This window comes from Bombina bombina, chromosome 1 (assembly GCF_027579735.1).
Source record: "Bombina bombina isolate aBomBom1 chromosome 1, aBomBom1.pri, whole genome shotgun sequence".
NCBI classification, from domain to species: Eukaryota; Metazoa; Chordata; class Amphibia; order Anura; family Bombinatoridae; genus Bombina; species Bombina bombina.
Genome location: NC_069499.1, coordinates 443,153,660 through 443,173,440, shown reverse-complemented (window position 1 = coordinate 443,173,440; position 19,781 = coordinate 443,153,660).

The window sequence follows — 19,781 nt, the reverse complement described above, 5'->3', positions numbered from 1 at the left end:
CCGGGGATTCCCACATGCAGAGCGGGAGATCTCTGTCTGCTCGGTGGAATAAAGGGTTTTAACGCTGACTGTATCTGCCATGTTAGGTCTGTGACAGCAAATGCTAGGTGTCTTGGTTATACTTGCGGGTTGTGCCTCCTCTGCAAATTGTGGAGTAAGTAAGAGTTTGCCTAGATCTGCTGCTAAGCTTTGGTAATAGTCCTTCATTAACTGAACCATCTTGCTTTTCCATCTATCGATGGCCTCCATTTTGCCTGTTAATACCAGATGTATCAGCACTAAAGGGCTTTAAGTTTATAACTGATTTACTGAAGTAGATGGTTCCCTTCTTTAGAACAAACAGCCTTCTCACGGCTGTGATACCCCGCTGTTAGGCTGGGGGGGGTGCTGAGATCCAAATTGTGTCCGCCGCCAAGGGCCTCAGAGGTCCAGTTCAAGAGCCTGCAGTCATGTAAACACCATATGAAATATCATTTGAATCCCCAAATCTCGTAGAATATATAAATATAAGTTTTGTGTCTGGATGGCTTGGTGTTGTAAAGATAATCGGCGGATTATCTTTATTGTGTCAGGAGCTCTTGAAATTGCGACCATCCATGGCCGCCGCCTAGACATGCCCCTCATTAATTGTAACTTTAATTTAGCTCTATTTTAATTATGTTAAAGTTAGGGGGTGTTAGGATTAGGGTTAGGGTTACATTAGGGTTAGGTTTAGGGGTTAATAGTTTAATTTAGGTTGTTGCAATGTGGGGGGCTGTCGGTTTAGGGGTTAATAGTTTTATTTAGTGGCGGTGATGTCGGGGAGTGGCGGAATAGGGGTTAATAGATTTATTATAGTGTGGGCGATGTTGGGGTGTGATGGAATAGGGTTTAATAACTTTAGTATAGTGGCGGCGATATCGGGAGCGGCAGATTAGGGGTTAATAGATTTATTTAGGTGGTGGCAATATCGGGAGTGGCAGATTAGGGGTTAATAACATTATGTAAGTGTGGACGATGTTGGTGGGGGGCAAATTAGGGGTGTTTAGACGTGGGATTTATTTCAGGGTGTTAGGTTTAAACGTTAGGTTTTTTTCCCTATAGACATCAATGGGACTGCGTTACGGAGCTTTTCATTCCGCAATCACAGGTGTTAGGTTTTTTTCTAACACGCTCTCCCCATTGATGTCTATGGGGAAAACGTGCACGAGCACGTCAAAACAGCACTTGTATTTTGTGCGGTATAGAGCTCAACGCATCCATATCGCACGCACAAGCCGGCTGTTTTAAAACTTGTAATGGCTGCGCTATAGAGGGTGAAATAACGCAACTTTTGTTGCGTTTGTTAAATTCCCTATAGCGCGCATAACTCGTAATCTACCTGTGAGTCTTTATCAGATGAAACAAGTACCTTAGATTCTCTGAGCAAGTACTGTGTTCAAAATGCTGGTGCACAGTGCATACTTAAATACACTTTTGAAAGAGCTATAACTTTTCTTAGAAGCATTTTGCTAATGCATGTACAGTATATTACAAAAATGCTTCTATTCAAAACTGAAATGTATCCATGTGAATTCCAATTTTGCCTGGAATGCCCCTTTAAGGTCATGAAGTATTCCCTTATAAGTCTACCATTGTGTCGCAGATACCAGCATAAAACCATTCTCCAACACTTAAAACTAAACCCAGGTATTATGCTTCTATTATGCTTCTACTGGGTAAAAACAAAACAAAAACAAGCATAAACTGTGATACAAGCAAGCTGAAAGCAAGGAGGCATCTAACAAAGACCTCTTCTCCCAGCTGTGTCGATAGTTATAAAAGTAGTATGTTTCCTTGTGCATTATATATTTGTATTATGGTCTCACATATTTTCTATTTATTATTATCAGTTATTTGCAGAGTGTCAGCAGATTCTGCTGCACTAATAACAGCTTGTTTGTAGGCATAGAATTGATGCTTTAGGCAATATACAACGTTGTACACAAAAATGGTGTTAATTCCATTGCACCTAATCCAGATGTTTTGCTGTAAGAAATGGTGTTTAACAGATGTCCACAACAATCTCATTTACTGCTTTTGCCTTCAGAAGACTTAACAGGATGTTTTAGTTAGAAACAAGTTTAAGCAATGGCACTACACTTGGACACACTCCCCAATGTATAAATATCGTGGTTGGTCATAAATGATTATTGTGAAGTCTTTCTGTGATGTTAGAGGGAGGGGTGCTACCGCACAAAAGTTACATTAACACTAGAAGTGGAAGTGATAAAGTCACTTCCACGAAAGAATGCGGATATAGCACTCACTGTCTTGACCCCTAGGCGTCGTCAAATTCCTGAGTATAAAACTTAACTTTTATTTAATATAGGTAAAAAATGAGGGAGAAAGGGGAAACATAAACAATTAAAAACCTAGGATAGAGTAGTCATGTATAGATTCCTTTATATACAAGAATTATGTAAATAGGCCTTTGGGGTATGATAGCCCAAATAGTAGTATTATGGTATGATCTATACACAGATCACTGTGGCACAAAGGCTCAATTGAGTAAAGTTAGGGTACTTGTTGTGTAAATTAGTATAAAGCAACAGAGTGAAGGATTACTTCTTAATGTAACTGGTTGAAGGTTGTTGGTTCACAGCAATTATTTGGATATTAAGTGAGTCCAATGTAGGGCTTTGATTTGTGTATAAAATACCTAAGAAATTATAACTAGCAATATTGTGGTTCAGTTACTAATTGTGGTATCAATGTAAATCACTTAAAATGACTAGTATTATTCTTAGTATTTGAATATCCAGTTTAGAAGTATATATTACCCATCACCTGGTAGTGTTGTATTCACCAAAGTATGGTTAATTTTATTCGTTCACTGATTGTAACTTCTACTGAAGTGAATGCCTGGTATAACAATGTACTACCAGTCTGAGGTCGGAATCTGGATAAAGTCTATCTCATATAAACAGACCTATGTGAAGTACAACTAAATTCATTCACTTATAATTCCCTAACGTGTCAGTGGTATAAGGGGTTATATCAAATAAAGTTGGTTTACATAAACTAAAATGTCCCAACAGTAATATTGTAATGATACGCAACCGTTTAGTCTGAAATAGATTCACATCAAAAGTAACCTAAATATTCGATACTGTCAAGATATTATTATTTCAAACTTAATTACGATCTGCTGTATATGTTTTAATTAAATATATTTAACAATAGCTAAGTGTGCATTGAAAAGGCACCTAATATTATGCATTATCACGTCAGAACAGCAGTGTATACGTGTTTGTGCTGTATTGTTATAGGTAACTTTGTTTTTATAAGCAGCAGTGATTTTGCTACAGTAATGTCACTGTAGATGTCACAGTATGGTGTTATGTAATAACAAAGGTTGTTATGATTATTAATTTAACTGATCGTATTGCAGTAATATCACTGTAAATACCAAAGTATATTCTCATGTACCAGTGATCCTTGCTATCACAATCAACTTTATTTCTTGTGAATAGTGGTAATGTTACTCCGAATGGCCAGGTATAATTTTCTGCAGCAATTGTGATTAGTAACAATAATTAACTAAGTTTTGTAGGTAGTAATGGTATTGCTATAGTAGTATCGATACAGGTACCAGAGTATGGTGTTGTGCAACAACAGTAGTGACTGAAATGATTCACTTCAATTCTATAAGCGTTGATGGTATTGCTCTAGTAATATCGCTATCGGTACCTAAGTATAAGGTTTTGCAATAATAATAGATTAAATATTGATTGACTTAAACTTTTTAAGCGTTTAAATTGTGTTGCAGTAGTATCGCTACACATACCAAAGTATATACTTATGTAACAGTTATCATTGAAATCACAATTAACTTTGTTTCTTATTAGCGATAGGAGTGTTACCACAAGTACCCAAATATACTTTTCTGCAGCGATGATGGTTAATGAAGTGATCAACTTATATTCTATAGGTAGTAATGCTATTGCTATAGTAGTATCACTACAGATATCAAAGTATAATATTGTGCGACACCGGTAGTGAGTATAATGATAAACTTAAGTTCTATAAGAATTAATAATACTGCTTCAGTAGTATCACTATCGGTACCTAAGTATAAGATTCTTCAACACTTTTAACTCATGATATTATTAACTTAGACTCTATGAGCGGCAATAATATTGCTGCAGGAAAATCGCTACGAGTGCCTCAGTAAAGTATTGATGTGGATAATTTGACACACTTGTGCGATATTGCTACATACTGTGTGAATTGTCTTTTCTATTCACAAGATAATTATAAAACTGTCGACGGGTAGTAAATTATATTTGTCTGCTATTATAAGTCTGTCTGTGTGTTAGATGCCTGATCTAACAGCAGATTGTTATGTTTTTATTTTTATTTTGCTCTTAGTGTTGGTTAGCCCAGTCTCACACGTAAAAAACACTTTTGAGATATAACCCTATTAGTTAACGTATAATTCACTCGAGTGTTGGGAGGTCATTGGTTTAAATTCTATCATGAATAAAGTTACTCTGGTTATCACTGTGGGAGTGACCCTCTCAATACCCGTTCATAATGTTACAACAATAACAAAGACACCCTGTTGTTGCCAATGTGCCACGATTTAACATAAAGGACTACTCTTTCCTAATATTAAAAAAAGAGCTAACAATGCTCTATCACTACACCTAACGCGTTTCGCCCGTGCAGGGCTTTATCAAAGGCGGCGGGCCGCCCGTCTCTTTGGAATTTAAACCCGGTGCTAACCGGAAGTGCCGCCTGTGTCGTTTTCTGATTGGACAATTCTTAGGATACTCCATGTTCTTACTGATCGGAGTTATGGGTCCCGGATGTTTTTAAGGAGGATTTCTATAAATACATTTTAAGGTGGAATATGCTCGCTTATTACATGAAAATCAATCTGTTATATATTTAGTGTTATGTGAATCTATCCCTTAACTCAAGTATTGGTATTTTCTATTTACCCATCATGTTTTCAATGACAAGTTTATGTAATTATGTATGGGAATAGTTTCTGTTCCTAAAAATTGTATTAATCCAATGGTAAATATGTATCTTTAATAAGATACAAATACTGAATGTAAAATATTATTCTTAAATAATTTATATTTGGATTTCTATAGTCAATAAATGGAGATACCGATTAAAAAGTTAGATAATTTAATGGTGTAACCTCTTGAATCTTATACTGAAATGACCATATCTATGTTAAATTTTTTTGGTTGTTTATCCTGTTTACTAACTTTTATGAGTTATGGATTTCTACTGAGAGTTTGTACTTTGAATTGAAGATCTTGGATAGCTGATCAACTAGAGATCTTGAGTTTAAGATCAAGTATTTAGGCTTGTGGTGTTCTTTTTACTTCTTCAGCTCTCATTGAAAATGTATCTAATAATTATTATAGAAATGTGTTATTTCTCCCGGTTTAGTCCTGAAATTACAGTTTCTGTTCAATGTGTGAGGTTTATATTTTTAAAAATATGTTTCACATATTCTAGTCCCCCAAAGAAGGGGAGTAATTAATAGGACAAGATATAAATAGGTAAGATGAAGAACCTCAATAAGATAGGAAAGCATATAATTTCCTACATCATTTTATATTCCCAGATTTTGTTTATTCCATAAAAACATATAATTTATGTATTGTATATTAAAACAAAAAGTGCTAATGGTGACGTGATAACATTAAATTAAGTGTGGGTAGTGAAACGTGTGATGTGAAATTAAAAAAAAAAAAAAAAAAAAAAATAATTTTAAACAAGTGAATGGTGAGAATAATGGTGCAAATTATTAAGATTATTCTGTTAGTGAAGTGCTTAGTCTCTTAATGAATTATTGATGGATGTATGTGAACTTAAGTGAGTGAATGATAGTGTGAGGTAAAATAATAAGAGTGATATCATTCTCTTACATTTATTCTAAGAAGGAAAATACTATTGATTTTCTTGTGCTGTGTGAAAAGAGTGATTAAAATTAAATATACAGAATATTCCCTTTGTGGGGGTTACTTCTGCGTAAGTTAAAAATACAGTGTCAGTAGTGGTTCAGTGCACAAATGTATAATGTAGTGATATTATGAAAAAGGAAAGATCAATGTGTCAGTTCTCAGATTTCGTCGTCGTAATATTATCAAAAAAAGGGAAAGGGAAGAATAGTCAATGTGTCAATTCTCAGATTTCGTCATCGTGTTGAAAAGTCCTTGATATCGTGAAATATGTTATATAAGTTATTGCTAGGTCCATCTAAACTGATAATTCTTGTCTTAATATATATCCAATTGATATAATTACTATATTAATACACTTTTAGATTTAAATATGGTTTTAATTTTTATTATATAAAAAATGACTATCACAGTCTATTGTGGAATAGATTGTTCTTATTCATTGTGATTATATAATTATTTCCATTTTTCCATTGATAATGGGATTAGGGTGTTCAGAAGATATTTACATAAATAATTTTTAAATCAAGTACGTGATTGATTCTTCTTGTCTTCCCATACTATAAGAATGTGAAATAGTTATTTTGTTCATTTAGACCTGTTGGATATACTGAATTGAGTAAGTATATCCATCTGCTTTCCGCTCGTAATAGAGCAGTTTCGAGATCTCCTCCTCTTATACCTAGAGTCACTTTTTCTATGCCCCAGCAAAGAATATCTTCTTGTTTCGAGTTATGGTATTCCAAAAAGTGTGTTGCAACACTAGTGATGGATTTACCGTCCGATTTGTCCTTTGCTGCATTTTTGATGTTCCTTAGGTGTTCCATCAGCCTGGTTCTTAATTTTCTAGTCGTCATACCGACGTAGTATTTGTCACATGTACATTGGAGTACATAGATTACCCCTTCAGTTTGACAGCTGATATATCTCCTAATTTTGTGTATTTTACCGAATCGGTCCGTGATTCTGGTGGTTTTCTTAATGTGTTTACAGGTACTGCAATTTCCACATTTGTGGCATCCTGGCTTGAATGCAGTTTTTGTCTTCTTGTGTTGGAAATGACTGCTGGTTAATAGGTCTTTTAAATTCTTAGTCCGTCTGTAACTTATAGCAGGTCTATTCCCTAGACATCTCTTTAAGGTAGGGTCAGTCATTAGGATATCCCAGTGCTTGGATATAATTTGTACTACTTCAGAGGTTTGTGAATTATAAGTAAGTACCAACCTGGGTTTATTGTCACTGGTTTTAGTTTTTTTGTATAAAAGTTCTTGTCTTTTGGTTCTCTGAGCTCTAAATTTGGCTTGTTTGATTTTCCTTTTACTATAGCCTCTTTCTATCAATCGTGAAGTTACTTGTTTGGCTCGTATTTGAAATGTGGTGTCTTCCGAGCAGTTCCTCCTGGCTCTGAGAAATTCACCCGTTGGTAAACCTCGAATGGTACCTGGTGCATGCGCACTGGTGCTGTATAGAAGACTGTTGGTTGCCGTGTGTTTTCTATACAGATCCGTTTGAATATTGCCTTCAGGATCTTTTTTGATAGTTAGGTCTAAGAAGTTAATTTCACTTTGACTAGCTTCGTGTGTTAGTTTGATGTTTAAGTTGTTTCTATTCAATATATTCAAGAATGTCAGAAGTTCCTCTTGGGTTCCTTCCCAGATGAAAAAATGTCATCTATATACCTTATCCACATGGGTATAAGGTCTGTATATATATTGTTGATATCAGAAAAAACTTCTTCTGCCTCCCACCATCCTAAAAAGAGATTAGCATAGGTCGGGGCACAAGCTGTGCCCATGGCAGTGCCCCGAACCTGTAGATAGTGTTGGTTGTCAAAAATGAATGTATTGTTGGTTAATACAAATTCCAATAAGTTAAGGATAAAGTCGTCATGCGGTTTACCTTCTTCAGATTTTTGTTCTAAAAAGTAACAAACTGCTTGTAAACCATCTTTATGTTGGATTGATGTATAAAGTGACTCGACATCCGTTGTGACCAGCCATGTTGATTTGTTTAAAGAGATATTATTTAATCTTTGAAGGACCTGCATGGTATCTTGGACGTATGAAGGGAGCTCAGCAACATAGTCTCTTAATCGAAAATCTATATATTCACTTGCTTTTTCAGTGAGGCATCCAATACCGGAGACAATAGGTCTTCCTGGTGGAGTTTCTTGGTTCTTGTGTATCTTCGGTATTAGATAAAATGTTGCAGTCTTTGGTTTAGTCACATTAAGATATTTTTTCTCCTTTTCATTGATGATACCTTCATACTCTGCTTCGGTGATCAGTTTGTTGTATTTCCTATGAATATTGGTTGTTGGATTATTGAAGAGTTTCACATAGCAGCTTGTATCCTTAAGTTGTTTATATACTTCCTTTAAGTATAATGGGAGGGGCCAGATTACAATATTACCGCCCTTATCTGAGTTTCTAATGACAACTTCATCCCATTGTTGCATCTCTTGTAGTGCCTGTCTCTCTTTATTTCACATCGCACGTTTCACTACCCACACTTAATTTAATGTTATCACGTCACCATTAGCACTTTTTGTTTTAATCTACAATACATAAATTATATGTTTTTATGGAATAAACAAAATCTGGGAATATAAAATGATGTAGGAAATTATATGCTTTCCTATCTTATTGAGGTTCTTCATCTTACCTATTTATATCTTGTCCTATTAATTACTCCCCTTCTTTGGGGGACTAGAATATGTGAAACATATTTTTAAAAATATAAACCTCACACATTGAACAGAAACTGTAATTTCAGGACTAAACCGGGAGAAATAACACATTTCTATAATAATTATTAGATACATTTTCAATGAGAGCTGAAGAAGTAAAACGAACACCACAAGCCTAAATACTTGATCTTAAACTCAAGATCTCTAGTTGATCAGCTATCCAAGATCTTCAATTCAAAGTACAAACTCTCAGTAGAAATCCATAACTCATAAAAGTTAGTAAACAGGATAAACAACCAAAAAAATTTAACATAGATATAGTCATTTCAGTATAAAATTCAAGAGGTTACACCATTAAATTATCTAACTTTTTAATCGGTATCTCCATTTATTGACTATAGAAATCCAAATATAAATTATTTAACCCCTTAACGACACGAGTCGTACAGGGTACGTCGCACACAACCTGGTCTTTAAAGACCAGCGACGTACCCTGTACGACTTTGGGGATTAAAGCGGCTGGAAGCGATCCTGATCGCTTCCAGCCGCTTTACGGTTATTGCAGTGATGCCTCGATATCGAGGCATCCTGCAATAACCTTTTTCCCCCATCCGATGCAGAGAGAGCCACTCTGTGGCCCTCTCTGCACCGGCATCGATGGCCGCAATCGTTGGTGGGTGGGAGCTGACCGTGGGAGGCGGGTGGGCGGCCATCGATGAAAAACTGAAGAGAGAGGGGGGCGGGGGCGGGATAGTCGGGAGCGCGCACGGGAGCGCGCGTGTGCACAGGGGGTGGTGGGCGGGCGCGTGCACGGGGAGGGAGCGGGTGGGAACCGCTACACTACAGCAAATACATGCTATATGAGTGGCAGTAAGGGGGGATAAAATCCCCAACAAAAGTAAATCTAAGGGATCTGGGAGCGGGTGGGTAATTGGTCTGTGGGGGGGGGGGGGGAAGCTACACTACAGAAAAAATAAAAAAAAATAAAAAAAATTAAAAAAAACACATTTGTATTTGAAAACAGGGTACTGGCAGACAGCTGCCAGTAACCAAGATGGCTCCCAGTAAGGTAGAGGTGAAGGGTTAGAGAGCTGTTTGGGGGGGATCAGGGAGGTTGGGGGCTAAGGGGGGGTCCTACACAGCTGCATATGTAAATATGCAATACAATTTTTTTTTTAAATTTTAAATATACCTTTTATTTTAGTACTGGCAGACTTTCTGCCAGTACTTAAGATGGCGGGGACAATTGTGGGGTGGGGGAGGGAAGGGAGCTGTTTGGGAGGGATCAGGGGGTCTGATGTCCAAGATCTTCAATTCAAAGTACAAACTCTCAGTAGAAATCCATAACTCATAAAAGTTAGTAAACAGGATAAACAACCAAAAAAATTTAACATAGATATGGTCATTTCAGTATAAGATTCAAGAGGTTACACCATTAAATTATCTAACTTTTTAATCGGTATCTCCATTTATTGACTATAGAAATCCAAATATAAATTATTTAACCCCTTAACGACACGAGTCGTACAGGGTACGTCGCACACAACCTGGTCTTTAAAGACCAGCGACATACCCTGTACGACTTTGGGGATTAAAGCGGCTGGATATCGAGGCATCCTGCAATAACCTTTTTCCCCCATCCGATGCAGAGAGAGCCACTCTGTGGCCCTCTCTGCACCGGCATCGATGGCCGCAATCGTTGGTGGGTGGGAGCTGACCGTGGGAGGCGGGTGGGCGGCCATCGATGAAAAACTGAAGAGAGAGGGGGGCGGGATAGTCGGGAGCACGCACGGGAGCACGCGTGTGCACAGGGGGTGGCGGGGGGGGCGCGTGCACGGGGAGGGAGCGGGTGGGAACCGCTACACTACAGCAAATACATGCTATATGAGTGGCAGTAAGGGGGGATAAAATCCCCAACAAAAGTAAATCTAAGGGATCTGGGAGCGGGTGGGTAATTGGTCTGTGGGGGGGGGGGGAAGCTACACTACAGAAAAAATAAAAAAAAATTAAAAAAATTAAAAAAAACACATTTATATTTGAAAACAGGGTACTGGCAGACAGCTGCCAGTAACCAAGATGGCTCCCAGTAAGGTAGAGGTGAAGGGTTAGAGAGCTGTTTGGGGGGGATCAGGGAGGTTGGGGGCTAAGGGGGGGTCCTACACAGCTGCATATGTAAATATGCAATACAATTTTTTTTTTAAATTTTAAATATACCTTTTATTTTAGTACTGGCAGACTTTCTGCCAGTACTTAAGATGGTGGGGACAATTGTGGGGTGGGGGAGAGAAGGGAGCTGTTTGGGAGGGATCAGGGGGTCTGATGTGTCAGGTGGGAGGCTGATCTCTGCACTAAAGCTAAAATTAACCCTGCAAGCTCCCTACAAGCTCCCTAATTAACCCCTTAACTGCTAGCCATAATACACATGTGATGCGCAGCAGCATTTAGCGGCCTTATAATTACCAAAAAGCAACACCAAAGCCATATATGTCTGCTATTTCTGAACAAAGGGGATCCCAGAGAAGCATTTACAATCATTTATGCCATACTTTGAAAAGTTGTTTGTAAATAATTTCAGTGAGAAACCTAAAATTGTGAAAAATGTTACTTTTTTTTTATTTGATAGCATTTAGCGGTGAAATGGTAGCATGAAATATACCAAGATGGGCCTAGATCAATACTTGGGGTTGTCTACTACACTACACTAAAGCTAAAATTAACCCTAGACGCTCCCTACATGCTCCCTAATTAACCCCTTCACTGCTGGGCATAATACACGTGTGATGCGCAGTGGCATTTAGCTGCCTTCTAATTACCAAAAAGCAACGCCAAAGTCATATATGTCTGCTATTTCTGAACAAAGGGGATCCCAGAGAAGCATTTACAACCATTTATGCCATAATTGCACAAGTTGTTTGTAAATAATTTCAGTGAGAAACCTAAAGTTTGTGAAAATATTTGGGAAAAAGTGAACAATTTTTTTTATTTGATTGCATTTGGTGGTGAAATGGTGGCATGAAATATACCAAAATGGGCCTAGATCAATACTTTGGGATGTCTTCTAAAAAAAATATATACATGTCAAGGGTTAATCAGGGATTCCTGAAAGATATCAGTGTTCCAATGTAACTAGCGCTAATTTTGAAAAAAAGTGGTTTGGAAATAGCAAAGTGCTACTTGTATTTATGGCCCTATAAGTTGCAAAAAAAGCAAAGAACATGTAAACATTGGGTATTTCTAAACTCAGGACAAAATTTAGAAACTATTTAGCATGGGTGTTTTTTGGTGATTGTAGATGTGTAACAGATTGTGGGGGTCAAAGTTAGAAAAAGTGTGTTTTTTTCCATTTTTTCCTAATATTTTATCATTTTTTTAAAGTAAATGATAAGATATGATAAAAAAAATGGTATCTTTAGAAAGTCCATTTAATGGCGAGAAAAACAGTATATAATATGTATGGGTACAGTAAATGAGTAAGAGGAAAATTACAGCTAAACACAAACACCGCAGAAATTTAAAAATAGCCCTGGTCCTTCAGGGAAAGTAATTGAAAAATGGCCTTGGTCCTTAAGGGGTTAAGAATAATATTTTACATTCAGTATTTGTATCTTATTAAAGATATATATTTACCATTGGATTAATACAATTTTTAGGAACAGAAACTATTACCATACATAATTACATAAACTTGTCATTGAAAACATGATGGGTAAATAGAAAATACCAATACTTGAGTTAAGGGATAGATTCACATAACACTAAATATATAACAGATTGATTTTCATGTAATAAGCGAGCATATTCCACCTTAAAATGTATTTATAGAAATCCTCCTTAAAAACATCCGGGACCCATAACTCCGATCAGTAAGAACATGGAGTATCCTAAGAATTGTACAATCAGAAAACGACACAGGCGGCACTTCCGGTTAGCACCGGGTTTAAATTCCAAAGAGACGGGCGGCCCGCCGCCTTTGATAAAGCCCTGTATGGGCGAAACGCGTTAGGTGTAGTGATAGAGCATTGTTAGCTCTTTTTTTAATATTAGGAAAGAGTAGTCCTTTATGTTAAATCATGGCACATTGGCAACAACAGGGTGTCTTTGTTATTGTTGTAACATTATGAACGGGTATTGAGAGGGTCACTCCCACAGTGATAACCAGAGTAACTTTATTCATGATAGAATTTAAACCAATGACCTCCCAACACTCAAGTGAATTATACGTTAACTAATAGGGTTATATCTCAAAAGTGTTTTTTACGTGTGAGACTGGGCTAACCAACACTAAGAGCAAAATAAAAATAAAAACATAACAATCTGCTGTTAGATCAGGCATCTAACACACAGACAGACTTATAATAGCAGACAAATATAATTTACTACCCGTCGGCAGTTTTATAATTATCTTGTGAATAGAAAAGACAATTCACACAGTATGTAACAATATCGCACAAGTGTGTCAAATTATCCACATCAATACTTTACTGAGGCACTCGTAGCGATTTTCCTGCAGCAATATTATTGCCGCTCATAGAGTCTAAGTTAATAATATCATGAGTTACTAGTGTTGAAGAATCTCATACTTAGGTACCGATAGTGATACTACTGAAGCAGTATTATTAATTCTTATAGAACTTAAGTTTATCATTATACTCACTACCGGTGTCGCACAATATTATACTTTGATATCTGTAGTGATACTACTATAGCAATAGCATTACTACCTATAGAATATAAGTTGATCACTTCATTAACCATCATCGCTGCAGAAAAGTATATTTGGGTACTTGTGGTAACACTCCTATCGCTAATAAGAAACAAAGTTAATTGTGATTTCAATGATAACTGTTACATAAGTATATACTTTGGTATGTGTAGCGATACTACTGCAACACAATTTAAACGCTTAAAAAGTTTAAGTCAATCAATATTTAATCTATTATTATTGCAAAACCTTATACTTAGGTACCGATAGCGATATTACTAGAGCAATACCATCAACGCTTATAGAATTGAAGTGAATCATTTCAGTCACTACTGTTGTTGCACAGCACCATACTCTGGTACCTGTATCGATACTACTATAGCAATACCATTACTACCTACAAAACTTAGTTAATTATTGTTACTAATCACAATTGCTGCAGAAAATTATACCTGGCCATTCGGAGTAACATTACCACTATTCACAAGAAATAAAGTTGATTGTGATAGCAAGGATCACTGGTACATGAGAATATACTTTGGTATTTACAGTGATATTACTGCAATACGATCAGTTAAATTAATAATCATAACAACCTTTGTTATTACATAACACCATACTGTGACATCTACAGTGACATTACTGTAGCAAAATCACTGCTGCTTATAAAAACAAAGTTACCTATAACAATACAGCACAAACACGTATACACTGCTGTTCTGACGTGATAATGCATAATATTAGGTGCCTTTTCAATGCACACTTAGCTATTGTTAAATATATTTAATAAAAACATATACAGCAGATCGTAATTAAGTTTGAAATAATAATATCTTGACAGTACCGAATATTTAGGTTACTTTTGATGTGAATCTATTTCAGACTAAACGGTTGCGTATCATTACAATATTACTGTTGGGACATTTTAGTTTATGTAAACCAACTTTTTTTGATATAACCCCTTATACCACTGACACGTTAGGGAATTATAAGTGAATGAATTTAGTTGTACTTCACATAGGTCTGTTTATATGAGATAGACTTTATCCAGATTCCAACCTCAGACTGGTAGTACATTGTTATACCAGGCATTCACTTCAGTAGAAGTTACAATCAGTGAACAAATAAAATTAACCATACTTTGGTGAATACAACACTACCAGGTGATGGGTAATATATACTTCTAAACTGGATATTCAAATACTAAGAATAATACTAGTCATTTTAAGTGATTTACATTGATACTACAATTAGTAACTGAACCACAATATTGCTAGTTATAATTTCTTAGGTATTTTATACACAAATCAAAGCCCTACATTGGACTCACTTAATATCCAAATAATTGCTGTGAACCAACAACCTTCAACCAGTTACATTAAGAAGTAATCCTTCACTCTGTTGCTTTATACTAATTTACACAACAAGTACCCTAACTTTACTCAATTGAGCCTTTGTGCCACAGTGATCTGTGTATAGATCATACCATAATACTACTATTTGGGCTATCATACCCCAAAGGCCTATTTACATAATTCTTGTATATAAAGGAATCTATACATGACTACTCTATCCTAGGTTTTTAATTGTTTATGTTTCCCCTTTCTCCCTCATTTTTTACCTATATTAAATAAAAGTTAAGTGAAGTGCTTAGTGTCTTAATGAATTATTGATGGATGTGTGTGAACTTAAGTGAGTGAATGATAGTGTGAGGTAAAATAATAAGAGTGATATCATTCTCTTACATTTATTCTAAGAAGGAAAATACTATTGATTTTCTTGTGCTGTGTGAAAAGAGTGATTAAAATTAAATATACAGAATATTTCCTTTGTGGGGGTTACTTCTGCGTAAGTTAAAAATACAGTGTCAGTAGTGGTTCAGTGCACAAATGTATAATGTAGTGATATTATGAAAAAGGAAAGATCAATGTGTCAGTTCTCAGATTTCGTCGTCGTAATATTATCAAAAAAAGGGAAAGGGAAGAATAGTCAATGTGTCAATTCTCAGATTTCGTCATCGTGTTGAAAAGTCCTTGATATCGTGAAATATGTTATATAAGTTATTGCTAGGTCCATCTAACCTGATAATTCTTGTCTTAATATATATCCAATTGATATAATTACTATATTAATACACTTTTAGATTTAAATATGGTTTTAATTTTTATTATATAAAAAATGACTATCACAGTCTATTGTGGAATAGATTGTTCTTATTCATTGTGATTATATAATTATTTCCATTTTTCCATTGATAATGGGATTAGGGTGTTCAGAAGATATTTACATAAATAATTTTTAAATCAAGTACGTGATTGATTCTTCTTGTCTTCCCATACTATAAGAATGTGAAATAGTTATTTTGTTCATTTAGACCTGTTGGATATACTGAATTGAGTAAGTATATCCATCTGCTTTCCGCTCGTAATAGAGCAGTTTCGAGATCTCCTCCTCTTATACCTAGAGTCACTTTTTCTATGCCCCAGCAAAGAATATCTTCTTGTTTCGAGTTATGGTATTCCAAAAAGTGTGTTGCAACACTAGTGATGGATTTACCGTCCGATTTGTCCTTTGCTGCATTTTTGATGTTCCTTAGGTGTTCCATCAGCCTGGTTCTTAATTTTCTAGTCGTCATACCGACGTAGTATTTGTCACATGTACATTGGAGTACATAGATTACCCCTTCAGTTTGACAGCTGATATATCTCCTAATTTTGTGTATTTTACCGAATCGGTCCGTGATTCTGGTGGTTTTCTTAATGTGTTTACAGGTACTGCAATTTCCACATTTGTGGCATCCTGGCTTGAATGCAGTTTTTGTCTTCTTGTGTTGGAAATGACTGCTGGTTAATAGGTCTTTTAAATTCTTAGTCCGTCTGTAACTTATAGCAGGTCTATTCCCTAGACATCTCTTTAAGGTAGGGTCAGTCATTAGGATATCCCAGTGCTTGGATATAATTTGTACTACTTCAGAGGTTTGTGAATTATAAGTAAGTACCAACCTGGGTTTATTGTCACTGGTTTTAGTTTTTTTGTATAAAAGTTCTTGTCTTTTGGTTCTCTGAGCTCTAAATTTGGCTTGTTTGATTTTCCTTTTACTATAGCCTCTTTCTATCAATCGTGAAGTTACTTGTTTGGCTCGTATTTGAAATGTGGTGTCTTCCGAGCAGTTCCTCCTGGCTCTGAGAAATTCACCCGTTGGTAAACCTCGAATGGTACCTGGTGCATGCGCACTGGTGCTGTATAGAAGACTGTTGGTTGCCGTGTGTTTTCTATACAGATCCGTTTGAATATTGCCTTCAGGATCTTTTTTGATAGTTAGGTCTAAGAAGTTAATTTCACTTTGACTAGCTTCGTGTGTTAGTTTGATGTTTAAGTTGTTTCTATTCAATATATTCAAGAATGTCAGAAGTTCCTCTTGGGTTCCTTCCCAGATGAAAAAAATGTCATCTATATACCTTATCCACATGGGTATAAGGTCTGTATATATATTGTTGATATCAGAAAAAAATTCTTCTGCCTCCCACCATCCTAAAAAGAGATTGGCATAGGTCGGGGCACAAGCTGTGCCCATGGCAGTGCCCCGAACCTGTAGATAGTGTTGGTTGTCAAAAATGAATGTATTGTTGGTTAATACAAATTCCAATAAGTTAAGGATAAAGTCGTCATGTGGTTTACCTTCTTCAGATTTTTGTTCTAAAAAGTAACAAACTGCTTGTAAACCATCTTTATGTTGGATTGATGTATAAAGTGACTCGACATCCGTTGTGACCAGCCATGTTGATTTGTTTAAAGAGATATTATTTAATCTTTGAAGGACCTGCATGGTATCTTGGACGTATGAAGGGAGCTCAGCAACATAGTCTCTTAATCGAAAATCTATATATTCACTTGTTTTTTCAGTGAGGCATCCAATACCGGAGACAATAGGTCTTCCTGGTGGAGTTTCTTGGTTCTTGTGTATCTTCGGTATTAGATAAAATGTTGCAGTCTTTGGTTTAGTCACATTAAGATATTTTTTCTCCATTTCATTGATGATACCTTCATACGCTGCTTCGGTGATCAGTTTGTTGTATTTCCTATGAATATTGGTTGTTGGATTATTGAAGAGTTTCACATAGCAGCTTGTATCCTTAAGTTGTTTATATACTTCCTTTAAGTATAATGGGAGGGGCCAGATTACAATATTACTGCCCTTATCTGAGTTTCTAATGACAACTTCATCCCATTGTTGCATCTCTTGTAGTGCCTGTCTCTCTTTATTTCACATCGCACGTTTCACTACCCACACTTAATTTAATGTTATCACGTCACCATTAGCACTTTTTGTTTTAATCTACAACACATACATTATATCTTTTTATGGAATAAACAAAATCTGGGAATATAAAATGATGTAGGAAATTATATGCTTTCCTATCTTATTGAGGTTCTTCATCTTACCTATTTATATCTTGTCCTATTAATTACTCCCCTTCTTTGGGGGACTAGAATATGTGAAACATATTTTTAAAAATATAAACCTCACACATTGAACAGAAACTGTAATTTCAGGACTAAACCGGGAGAAATAACACATTTCTATAATAATTATTAGATACATTTTCAATGAGAGCTGAAGAAGTAAAAAGAACACCACAAGCCTAAATACTTGATCTTAAACTCAAGATCTCTAGTTGATCAGCTATCCAAGATCTTCAATTCAAAGTACAAACTCTCAGTAGAAATCCATAACTCATAAAAGTTAGTAAACAGTATAAACAACCAAAAAAATTTAACATAGATATGGTCATTTCAATATAAGATTCAAGAGGTTACACCATTAAATTATCTAACTTTTTAATCGGTATCTCCATTTATTGACTATAGAAATCCAAATATAAATTATTTAACCCCTTAACGACACTAGTCGTACAGGGTACGTCGCACACAACCTGGTCTTTAAAGACCAGCGACGTACCCTGTACGACTTTGGGGATTAAAGCGGCTGGAAGCGATCCTGGTCGCTTCCAGCCGCTTTACGGTTATTGCAGTGATGCCTCGATATCGAGGCATCCTGCAATAACCTTTTTCCCCCATCCGATGCAGAGAGAGCCACTCTGTGGCCCTCTCTGCACCGGCATCGATGGCCGCAATCGTTGGTGGGTGGGAGCTGACCGTGGGAGGCGGGTGGGCGGCCATCGATGAAAAACTGAAGAGAGAGGGGGGCGGGATCGGGGGGCGGGATAGTCGGGAGCGCGCACGGGAGCACGCGCGTGCACAGGGGGTGGCGGGCGGGCGCGTGCACGGGGAGGGAGCGGGTGGGAACCGATACACTACAGCAAATACATGCTATATGAGTGGCAGTAAGGGGGGATAAAATCCCCAACAAAAGTAAATCTAAGGGATCTGGGAGCGGGTGGGTAATTGGTCTGTGGGGGGGGGGGGGAAGCTACACTACAGAAAAAATAAAAAAAAATAAAAAAAATTAAAAAAAGCACATTTGTATTTGAAAACAGGGTACTGGCAGACAGCTGCCAGTAACCAAGATGGCTCCCAGTAAGGTAGAGGTGAAGGGTTAGAGAGCTGTTTGGGGGGGGGGGGATCAGGGAGGTTGGGGGCTAAGGGGGGGTCCTACACAGCTGCATATGTAAATATGCAATACAATTTTTTTTTTTTAAATTTTAAATATACCTTTTATTTTAGTACTGGCAGACTTTGTTGCAGTACTTAAGATGGCGGGGACAATTGTGGGGTGGGGGAGGGAAGGGAGCTGTTTGGGAGGGATCAGGGGGTCTGATGTGTCAGGTGGGAGGCTGATCTCTACACTAAAGCTAAAATTAACCCTGCAAGCTCCCTACAAGCTCCCTAATTAACCTCTTAACTGCTAGCCATAATACACATGTGATGCGCAGCAGCATTTAGCGGCCTTATAATTACCAAAAAGCAACACCAAAGCCATATATGTCTGCTATTTCTGAACAAAGGGGATCCCAGAGAAGCATTTACAATCATTTATGCCATACTTTGAAAAGTTGTTTGTAAATAATTTCAGTGAGAAACCTAAAATTGTGAAAAATTTTACGTTTTTTTTTATTTGATCGCATTTAGCGGTGAAATGGTAGCATGAAATATACCAAGATGGGCCTAGATCAATACTTGGGGTTGTCTACTACACTACACTAAAGCTAAAATTAACCCTAGACGCTCCCTACATGCTCCCTAATTAACCCCTTCACTGCTGGGCATAATACACGTGTGATGCGCAGTGGCATTTAGCTGCCTTCTAATTACCAAAAAGCAACGCCAAAGTCATATATGTCTGCTATTTCTGAACAAAGGGGATCCCAGAGAAGCATTTACAACCATTTATGCCATAATTGCACAAGTTGTTTGTAAATAATTTCAGTGAGAAACCTAAAGTTTGTGAAAATATTTGGGAAAAAGTGAACAATTTTTTTTA